This window comes from Bubalus bubalis, chromosome 3, assembly GCF_019923935.1.
Source record: "Bubalus bubalis isolate 160015118507 breed Murrah chromosome 3, NDDB_SH_1, whole genome shotgun sequence".
NCBI lineage: Eukaryota > Metazoa > Chordata > Mammalia > Artiodactyla > Bovidae > Bubalus > Bubalus bubalis.
In genome coordinates, this window is record NC_059159.1 from 54,394,627 (window position 1) to 54,405,340 (window position 10,714).

The window sequence follows — 10,714 nt, forward strand, 5'->3', positions numbered from 1 at the left end:
AGATTTAAAAACATTTCATCCCATATTTTTTTTTTAACCTTCTTATGTTTTCCTTGGAAGCACAAGATATTTTTACTTTTGATGAAGTGAAACTAATTTACTATTTATTTTTTCCCCATCACTTGTGCTCTTAGTGTCATCATCTAAGAAACCATTGTCTAATCCAAGGGCATAAGGATAATGATTTGCTTCTCTGGGTATTCTGCTGGTATGTGGCAATTTTGGATGAGCTATAAAGACATTTAATTAATAAATGATTATATCTTTATTGCATAAAATGATTCCAACAATAAGAATTTAGCTCCCATCATCAGCCACCCATTTACTCAATTGTTCAATTCCAGTGTATGCATGTAGTGATTTTAGAATTGTTAAAATGAGAAGCAACTTATTTTTTATCAACTAGTGTACAGGGATTATATACGGTTGTTTTTATCTTTAGTTTCATAAACTCCACTCATTTCCTTTATTCCCCTACCTGCTTCAGAGAGGTTGCTTTATATATTTGTAGCATATTTAGATTATTTTAATCACGCTTTGTATTTCATGCTGGGTTCCCCAAATCTCCTGAATGATAATTAAAACTTGTATGAATTAGCACTATTTACAATAGTCAAGACATGGAAAAAACCTGAATGTCCATGAACAGATGGATGGATAAAGAAGATGTGGTGTGTGTGTATATACATATATATATATATATATGTATATACACACACATATGGAAATCAAATTTGGAGCTCAAATTTCCAACATCCGTTGGATAATAGAAAAAGCAAGAGAGTTCCAGAAAAACATTTACTTCTGCTTTATTGACTAAGCCAAAGCCTTTGACTGTGTGGATCACAACAAGCTATGGAAAATTCTGAAAGAGATGGGAATACCAGACCACCTTACCTCAGTTCAGTTCAGTTCAGTCACTCAGTCGTGTCCAACTCTTTGCGACCCCATGAATCGCAGCACGCCAGGCCTCCCTGTCCATCACCAACTCCCGGAGTTTACTCAAACTCATGTCCATCGAGTCGGTGATGCCATCCAGCCATCTCATCCTCTGTCGTCCCCTTCTACTTCTGCCCCCAATCCCTCCCAGCATCAGGGTCTTTTCCAATGAGTCAACTCTTCGCATGAGGTGGCCAAAGTATTGGAGTTTCAGCTTTAGCATCAGTTCTTCCAAGGAACTCCCAGGACTGGTTTGATCTCCTTGCAGTCCAAGGGACTATCAAGAGTCTACTCCAACACCAAAGTTCAAAAGCATCAATTCTTCATCACTCAGCTTTCTTCACCTTACCTACTGATTGAGAAATCTGTATGCAGGTCAAGAAGCAACAATTAGAACCAGAGGTGGAACAACAGACTGGTTCTAAATTGGGAAAGGAGTATATCAAGGCTGTATATTGTCACCTTGTTTATTTAACTTTTATGCAGAGTACATCATATGAAATGCCAGGCTGGATGAAGCACAAGCTAGGATCAAGATTGCCAGGAGAAATATCAATAACCTCAGATATGCAGATGACACCACTCTTATGGCAGAAAGTGAAGAAGAACTAAAGAGCTTCTTGATGAAAGTGAAAGAGGAGAGTGAAACAATTGGCTTAAAACTCAACATTCAGAAAACTAAGATCATGGCATCTGGTCCCATTACTTCATGGCAAATAGATGGGCAAACAGTGGAAACAGTGACAGATTTTATTTTGGGGGGCTCCAAAATCACTGCAGATGGTGACTGCAGCCATGAAATTAAAGGATGCTCTCTCTTGGAAAAAAAACTATGACCAACCTAGACAGCATATTAAAAAGCAGAGATATCACTTTGCTGACAAAGGTCAGTCTAGTCAAAGCTGTGGTTTTTCCAGTAGTCATGTATGGATGTGAGAGTTGGACTATAAAGAAAGCTGAGCACCGAAGAATTGATTCTTTTGAAATGTGGTGTTGGAGAAGACTCTTGATAGTCCCTTGGACTGCAAGGAGATCAAACCAGTCCATCCTAAAGGACATCAACCCTGAATATTCATTGAAAGGACTGATGCTGAAGCTGAAGCTCCATACTTTGACCACCTGATGCGAAGAACTGACTCATTTGAAAAGACCCTGATGCTGGGAAAGATCGAGGGCAGGAGGAGAAGGGGACGACAGAGGATGAGATGGTTGGATGGCATCACAAACTAGATGGACATGCGTCTGAGCAAGCTTTGGGAGTTGGTCAAGGACAGGGAAGCCTGGTGTGCTGCTATCCATGGGGTCACAAAGAGTCAGAGAGGACTGAGTGACTGAACTGACTGACCGGTTGATATGATGGAATATTACTTTGCCATAAAAGAAGGAAATAATGCCATTTATAGCAACATGAAATGATATAGAGATCATACCAAGCAAAGTAAGTCAGAAAAAGACAAATACCATATGATATCATTTATATGTGGAATCTAAAATAAGACACAAATGAACATATCTACAAAACAGAAAAAGGGCTTCCCAGGTGGCGCTAGTGGTAAAGACCCCGCCTGCCAATGTAGGAGACACAGGAGATGCAGGTTTGATCCCCGGGTCAGGAAGATTCCCTGGAGAAGGGCATGACAACTCACTCCAGTAGTCTTGCCTGGAAAACCCCATGGACAGAGGAGCCCGGCAGCCTGCAGTCCATAGGGTTGCAAAGAGGCAGACACAACTGAAGCGACTTAGCATGCATGCACAATACAGAAACAGATTCACAGATACAAACAATAGATTTGAGGTTGCTAAGGGGAGTAGAATTGGGAATGGAAGGATTGGGAGTTTGGGATTAACAGATGAAAACTATTATATATAGGATAAACAATAAGGTTCTACTGGAACATAGGGAACTATATTCAATATCCTTTGATAAACCATAGTGGAATGAATATGAAAAAAGAATATATATATATATATACATACACCCCAATACAAAATGTGTAAATGAATCACTTTGCTGTATAGTAGAAATTAACACAATATTATAAATGAATTCTACTTCAATAAAATTTTGAATAAACTAGTATGCATTAAACTTTACACTCTTGGTGGTTTTATGGGTTTCAGGTCTCATAGTACATAAACAGAAGTTTCACCACTCTAAAAAAAGTCCCACATAATTCAGCTGTTCTACTCCCCTCCTCCTGAGCCCCTGACAACCACTAATCTGTTAACCATCTATACAACTTTGTCTGTTCTAGAAAGAGAAAAGTAAAGTCGCTCAGTCGCATCCAACTCTTTGCAACCCCATGGACTGTAGCCCATCAGGCTCCTCCATCTGTGGGGTTCTCCAGGGAAGAGTACTGGAGTGGGTTGTCATTTCCTTCTTCAGGGGATATTCCCAACCCAGGGATCAAACCCAGGTCTCCTGCATTGCAGGCAGACGCTTTACCCTCTGAGCCACCAGAATGTCATATAATTGGAATACGTACAGTATGTAGTTTTTTCAGACTGGCTTCTTTCACCTAGCTACATGCATTTAAGATTCATCCATGTCTTCTGGTTTCAGATAGCAGAGTAGAAGGACAGGCGTTCATCTCCTCCTGTGAGAGCGCCAAAATCCCAACTAGCTGTTGAACAGCCATTGACAGGAGGATGCTGGAACCTACCAAAAAAAGATACCCCACAAAGAAGCTGCAGCAAGACGATAGGAGGGGTGTAATCACAATCAAATCAAATCAGATACCAGCTGGTAGGTGACCCACGAACTGGAGAACAATAATATCAAAGAAGTTCTCCCACTGTTGTGAAGGTTCTGAGTCACACTTCGGGCTTTGGAGCCTGGGGAACCAACAAAAGGTCTGGGAATCCCCAGGGAACATGACCTCGAAAGCCAGTGGGATTTGGTTACAAGACTTTCACAGGACAGGGGGAACCAGGGACTCCAGACTTGGAGGGCACAAACAAAACACTGCACACACCAAGACTCAGAGGAAAGGAGCAGTGACTGCACAGGAGGCTGAGCCAAAACTGCCTGCTAGGGTTGGACGGCTTCCTGTAGGAGCCTGGGCCGGCAGCGGCCACCACAGGGACGGGGGCACTGGCAGCAGCAGTCTGCGAAGGGCCCCCTTGCAATAAACCCTCTTGGAGTTTGTCATTAACCCGACCATAGAGCCCAGGGCTGGACTGCCTCAGGCCAAAAAGCCACCAGGGAGGGAGTGCAAGCCCACCCATCAGCAGAAAACTGGGTTAAAGCTTTCCTGGGCAAAGCCCTGCCCACCAGAGCAAGGCCTAGTTTTTCCCACCACCAGTCTCTCCCATCAGGAAGTTTACAAAAGCCTCTTGGCCTCCTCCATTAGAGGGCAGACAGAAGAAGCAAAAAGAATCACAGTCCCACAGTGACTAAAACAAAAACCACATCACAGAAAGTTAATAAGCATGAAAAAGCAGAAAGTTACGTCCCAGATGAAGGGACAAAATAAAACCCAGAAAAACAACTAAAAGAAGTGGAGACAGGCAAGCTTCCAGAAAAAGAATTCAGGATAATGATAGTGAAGATGATTCAGGATCTAGGAAAAAGAATGGAGGCAAAGATTGAGAAGATGCAAGAAATCTTTACCAAAGACATAGAATAACTAAAGAACAAACAAACAGAGATGAATAATACACTAGAAGGAATCCATAGCAGAACAACTGAGTCAGAAGAAAGGATAAATGACCTGGAAGACAGAATGGTGGAAATCACTGCTGCAGAACAGAATATAGAAAAAAAGAATGAAAAGAAATGAAGACAGCCTAAGAAACCTCTGGGACAACATTAAATGCACAAACATTCGCATTATAGGGTCCCCCAAAGGAAAGAGAGAGAGAAAGGACCTGAGAAAATATTTGAAGAGATAATAGCTGAAAAATTCCCAAACATGTGAAAGGAAATAGTCAACCATGTCCAGGAAGCACAGAGAGTCCCAGGCAGGATAAACCCAAGGAGGAACACACCAAGATACATAGTAATCAAACGGATAAAAATTAAAGACAGAGATAAAATATTAAGATTCATCTCTGTAATGGATAAAGATGTGATACATATACACAATGGAATATTACTCAACCATTAAAAAGAATGAAATAACACCATTTGCAGGAACATGGATGGACCTAGAGAGTCACACTGAGTGAAGTAAGTCAGACCGAGAAGGAGAAATGTAATATGACATCCCTTCTATGTGGAATCTATAAAGAAATGATACAACTGAACTTACAAAACAGAAAGAGAATCACAGACTTAGAGAATAAACTTGTGGTTGCTGAGGGGAAGGAAGGGGAGAAGGGATAGTTAGGGAGTTTGGGATCGATATGTTCACACTATTTAAAATGGATAGCCAAATAAATAAATAAATAAAATGGAAAATCAACAAGGACCTACTGTATAGCATACGGAACTCTGCTCAATGTTATGTGACAGGGGAGTTTGGGGAAGAATGCATACATGTATACGTATGGATGAGTCCCTTCGCTGTTCACCTGAAATTATCACAACATTCTTAATCAGCTATGAGTGTTATGCCAGCGTTTTCACTCTCCCCTTAGAAAGAAAGAAAGTGAAGCTGCTTAATCATGTAAGACTCTTTGCGACCCCATGGCCTGAAGGCCACCAGGCTCCTCCATCCATGGAATTTTCCATGCAAGAGTACCGGAGTGGGTTGCCATTTCAATATAAAATAAAAAAACATTTTTTAAATCCATCCATGTCTTTTTTGGCTCATTTCTTTTCATTGTTGAGTATTTTTCACACTCTTTAAATTTCTTTGAACTTAAGAGTTAAGTCTTGATACTCCCCAACATAGAAATGTTTTTGTGTTTTTTTTTCTTGTGGGATCTTTGTTCCTTGACCAGGGAAGGAATCAGGGCCTTCACCATGAAAGCGTGGAGTCCTAACCATTGGACCACCAGAGAATCCCTGGGAATGTTTCAGTACAAGCTCTACATGGTCAATTTTTTCAATGATGTATTTGTTACTTTTTTCCCTGCTAGAGGCACCATACCTACACTTTCTCACTGTCCAGCTCCGATCTAGACTAGTTGTCTTCTAAAGAACCTGAAGGATTATCCTCTTGGGTCTATTCTTTGACATCATGCTGGGAACTTCCTTTATCTCTATATAAACTTATTCCTCTGCAGCCAGTGTCTTCCTGTGGTTTTTGGTTTACTTCTTTCTTCTAGTCCCCCAGCAGCTTCCCAAATTTCACTAAAAATTTTGGCTTCTTTCATGATTCACAGTTTGGCTCAGTATAGAACTGAACACTTAATATAAATTTTCACTCAGAAAATGTCAAGGGAGTTCCCCCATTACTGTTATCGTTGCTGTTTTAGCTCCAGTGTAGTTACTAAGACATTTTAAGATACTCTGATGCTGTGGCAAGGGTGAAGAAGACAGGGAGGGGAGAGGGAAGAGTTTTGGATGTAATCTATTTGTTTTCTTTAGAAGCTCTTACAACAAATTCTAAATTTTTACAATGATGTAATTTGGTAAGAGTCTTCTTTTTTTCATACTGCTGGGCGTTTGTGGTCTCTATCACTTTGAAGATTCATATCCTTTAGTTCTGGGAAATAGAACTCTGATAATCTTCTCCTTACCATTTTGCTTTTTTAGAATGCTCATTGTCACTTTTTAAATTTCTTGAATCAATCCTCTAATTTTCTTATCCTTTATCTCCTTGTTGTTATCTATTCGCTTTTCCATTCTAATTTCTGTGAGGTCTCCTTGATTTTATCTTTTAACACTTATGTTTAGTTTTTTCTTTAATTTTTACTGTCATATTTTGAATTTCCAAGAGTGCGCCTCTTTTCCCATGATTATATTATAGATACACCACATGCACATGCCCAATCTCCTTTTTTCCTATTTATTTGCTCAGTCTCTCTCTCTCCTGTTAGACGTTTTCCTTAAATGTTGGGCAGTGAAACAGGCTCCAGAGGTAGGGGATATATGTATACCTACGGCTTATCCACGTTGCTGTATGGCAGAAACTAACACAATATTGTAAGTATCCTTCAATTAAAAATAAATAAATTTAAAAGAAAACATATCTGGCAGCCGTTGGCTGGCCATTCATGCATATGAGTAAGGCACCAAAAAGTTAGTTGAAAGCACCATTTACAGGTAGGACTTCACTGTTGGGAGAGCTGGTACAACTCCTTTGCTACTGGTCAAATTGAACATTTCCAGAGATTCTATCTCCTGTGTTTGCCTCACCCACCCAGGTACCTGGAACCCCTGTTTCTGAGTCATTCATGGGTTTTGTGATAGAATTCAGCTTATTGTTTAGGGGGCTCAGTTTTTGCCCTTCTCTAACTATGCCAGTCTGCCAAGTCATCACTTTCTACTTTGACTTTCTACTTTCCTGTATGATTTAAGGCCTCAGATGTCCTCTAGTTGCATCAAAGACTGAGTTTGCATTTCTTGTATTTTTTCAGATGACAATGGGACAGCAGTCTCTATACTCTGCCATCTTAAAATCAGAAGTCTCCTAGGATCATAATTTGTTTGGAAAGTTTTGATTCTTACTCGTGATTTTAATCTGCAAATGGAAGAGAATTTGGTTAATTTTCTAAATAAAATTTTTTTAATTATTGGATTGGAGAGGAGTGTTCCATCAGGAAATTTTTCTTTATATAGATTTTCAAGATGGCCATGAGTGTTATTTATGGGTTCCATTGCCAACACATTTGTGCAGTTAGGGCTTTGGATATAAACGAAGTTAGACGTATTGACTCTAATATAACGAACTATAAAACCTTCCTTTGTGGACAGACACTACTAAACATCTATTATCAGCAAATGTTTATAACAATGTAAGAAGTGCCTACAATGGATGTCTCTGACCAATTGCCAGTGGAAGCGATCCAGTTCTTCAACAGTATTTACCTACCATGCATGCTCAGTTGCTTATGGGTGGCACCCTGGAAGTTGAGCTGAAGGAGATGGGAGAGTAGAATAATCAATCAAAACCAAGGCATCAAAATGACAGCGTGAAACACCAATTTACTGAACAGTCAAGCATCAGTGTGTATTTACTGAACAAATTCTGTGTGACTGTGCTACAGGCTGAAAAATAAAAAGAAATCATGGCAGCTTTCCTCACCAAAGCTTCAATTCACTCACGCATTACGCACATGAGCAACAACGGTCAAATAAGTCAGAAGATAGCGTGGCAAGGTCCATCTTCCTAATCCTGTGCAGTGTGTAGTGCCGGTCAAATTTGGAGTCGCCAGGGTCCAGTCCCCAGCTTCTTGGGTGTTGAGGAGCAACTGCAGCAGCGGCAGCCAGAGAGCAGAGCTCAGTGGCCAGGCAATCGTGGCGATGGCTACTGCGCTTCTGTGATCTCTGAACTGTGTTTTAGGCAGTGTCTGAGATTTTCTTTTTGGCTGACTAGCTTGGGTTCTGGCCCCCAGAGCTCCACTTTCCTGATTGTGGCTGAGGAAGCGACATTCTTGGGACATCAGTGTGCAATGTTCTGGGTGTCACACCTAGAGGTACACCTTGAACCCACTCCTTCATTTCTTCCAACAATTTTGTTAAGTACCCAGTCTCCTGTATTTAATCCCTTTCTGCTTAAAACACCTAGAGTGTTTCCTGCATTGAACTCTGACTAATGTATCATGACGTTAAGAATTTGAAAAGCTGGAGAGAATCAGATATATTAAATGTGTGTATGTGTGCACTAAGTCACTACAGTCATGACCTATGTGGCCCTATTAAAAGTGTACTTCATGGGGAGACAGGTGGGAGGGGGATTCAGGATGGGGGAACACATGTACATCCACGGCTCATTCATGTCAACGTATGGCAAAAACCACTACAATATTGTAAAGTAAACAGCCTCCAATTAAAATAAATAAATTAATTAAAAACATTATAATAATCATAAACACCATTAAATATATACCATTATTAAAAAAATTTTTAAGTGTATTTCAAATGTTTAATAAAATTTGATAAACTACTTATATGCTAAATGTTTCAGGATTTAATCTTTAAACATAGGTATTAATTGAATATTAATCATAGAATAAGTAAAAATAATGGATCTTACCCTTATACACATAAGATTAGATTAATAATTGATAATTATTATAATAATTAACAATTAATAATTGAGAAAGGAGTTATCTCCTAAGGAGTTACCTTGCTGGTGCCAAGAGGAAATTGCTTTTTTTGGCTGAGTAGGCATTCCCATGTCTTCTAACAGGATCTAGTCAATGTATAACGAAGACTCACAATGCATGCTAAAGGGGAGCAAGGCAATGGATCAAACTGGCAGAGAGAGAATTATATATTTAGTTTTTCTTATCTGGCCTTAAAATAATTTTACCCCATGTTTATAATACTTATTACAATGTAAATGCTATGTAAATAGTTGCTAACACATAGAAAATTCAAGTTTTGCTTTTTGAAACTTTCTGTGAATTTTTTTTTTTAATATCTTCAATCTGCTGTTGATTGAACACACAGATACGGAACCTGCAGATACAGAAGGCCAACTATATTGAATATCAATTAAAACATAAGTAAGTATAATAGTATCCCCCACCCAATGGAAGTTTCTCCTTAGACAGTAAAAAAACACAGCTGACACTTAAAGCTCCGACCCCTCAGACAGAATCTAGCACTGGAGAATGTTCAGAGAAATTAAGTAAGTGAATGAATGAGCAACAACACCATGAAACAGAGTTCATCATCACAATTTTAATGATGAGAAAAGCAAAGTTTAGATAAGTTTACCACTAGGCCAGCAGCTCCTAAAATGGGTATATGTACCCAGGTGGTATGTGATATAATACATTTAAAAATCAAATATCTTTTTTATGTGCATAACAATGAAGTCACATACACAATATATTAAAATGTACACATATGAAAGTTTTCTGCTCAAGAATGTTTTACTGATGGTATAAGTGGTCAGCAAAGTTTGTAGGCTACTGTGGTAGACCAAGGGCAAGTTATCCTGGGCAGGTGTCACATTCATTTATGTTTGTAACCCCATCATTGTGAGGGTATTCCAGAAATGTTCTGAATCAGAATGAATACACAAATACATGAATCAATGAATAAAGGATTAACTTAGATGTCCCGGGTAATACAGGTAGAAAGTGGAGGTGTCAGGATTCAAATTCAGATCTGTTTAAACCCAAAGTCTGTACTTTTCCAAGAACAGGCTCCTGCTCAGCACACCAGATTAGCAAGGGAGAACCTGAGATGTTTCTCTAACTAGGTTAAAAAACAAAACCAAACACACATAGATAAGCCCCAAGCAACAAAGAAAAGCATTACATTGATCAGTTCAGTTCAATCGCTCAGTCGTGTCCGACTCTTTGCGGCCCCATGAATCGCAGCACGCCAGGCCTCCCTGTCCATCACCAACTCCCGGAGTTCACTCAAACTCACGTCCATCAAGACGGTGATGCCATCCAGCCATCGCATCCTCTGTCGTCCCCTTCTCCTGCCCCCAATCCCTCCCAGCATCAGAGTCTTTTCCAATGAGTCAGCTCTTCACATGAGGTGGCCAAAGTACTGGAGTTTCAGCTTTAGCGTCATTCCTTCCAAAGAACACCCAGGGCTAATCTCCTTTAGAAGGGACTGGTTGGATCTCCTTGCAGTCCATTCATCAGGAGGTTTTTAATCATCCAGTCAGCTTTTCCACAAGGGAGACATTCTTCAGAAACATAGAAAGACAAAAGAACTACACATTTCCTCTAGCTGCTGCTGCTGCTGCTAAGTCGC

At 39.9% G+C, this 10,714-nt stretch overlaps 1 long non-coding RNA gene across 1 annotated transcript; it reads right to left on the reverse strand.

Moving 5' to 3' along the window:
• Window positions 1-7,335: 7,335 nt before the first annotated feature.
• Window positions 7,336-10,380, reverse strand: LOC123332394. Its single transcript, XR_006549186.2, has 2 exons — window positions 9,119-10,380; window positions 7,336-7,905 (listed from the first exon to the last, which is right to left on the reverse strand). It is a non-coding gene; the product is annotated as an uncharacterized LOC123332394 (long non-coding RNA).
• Window positions 10,381-10,714: the final 334 nt, after the last annotated feature.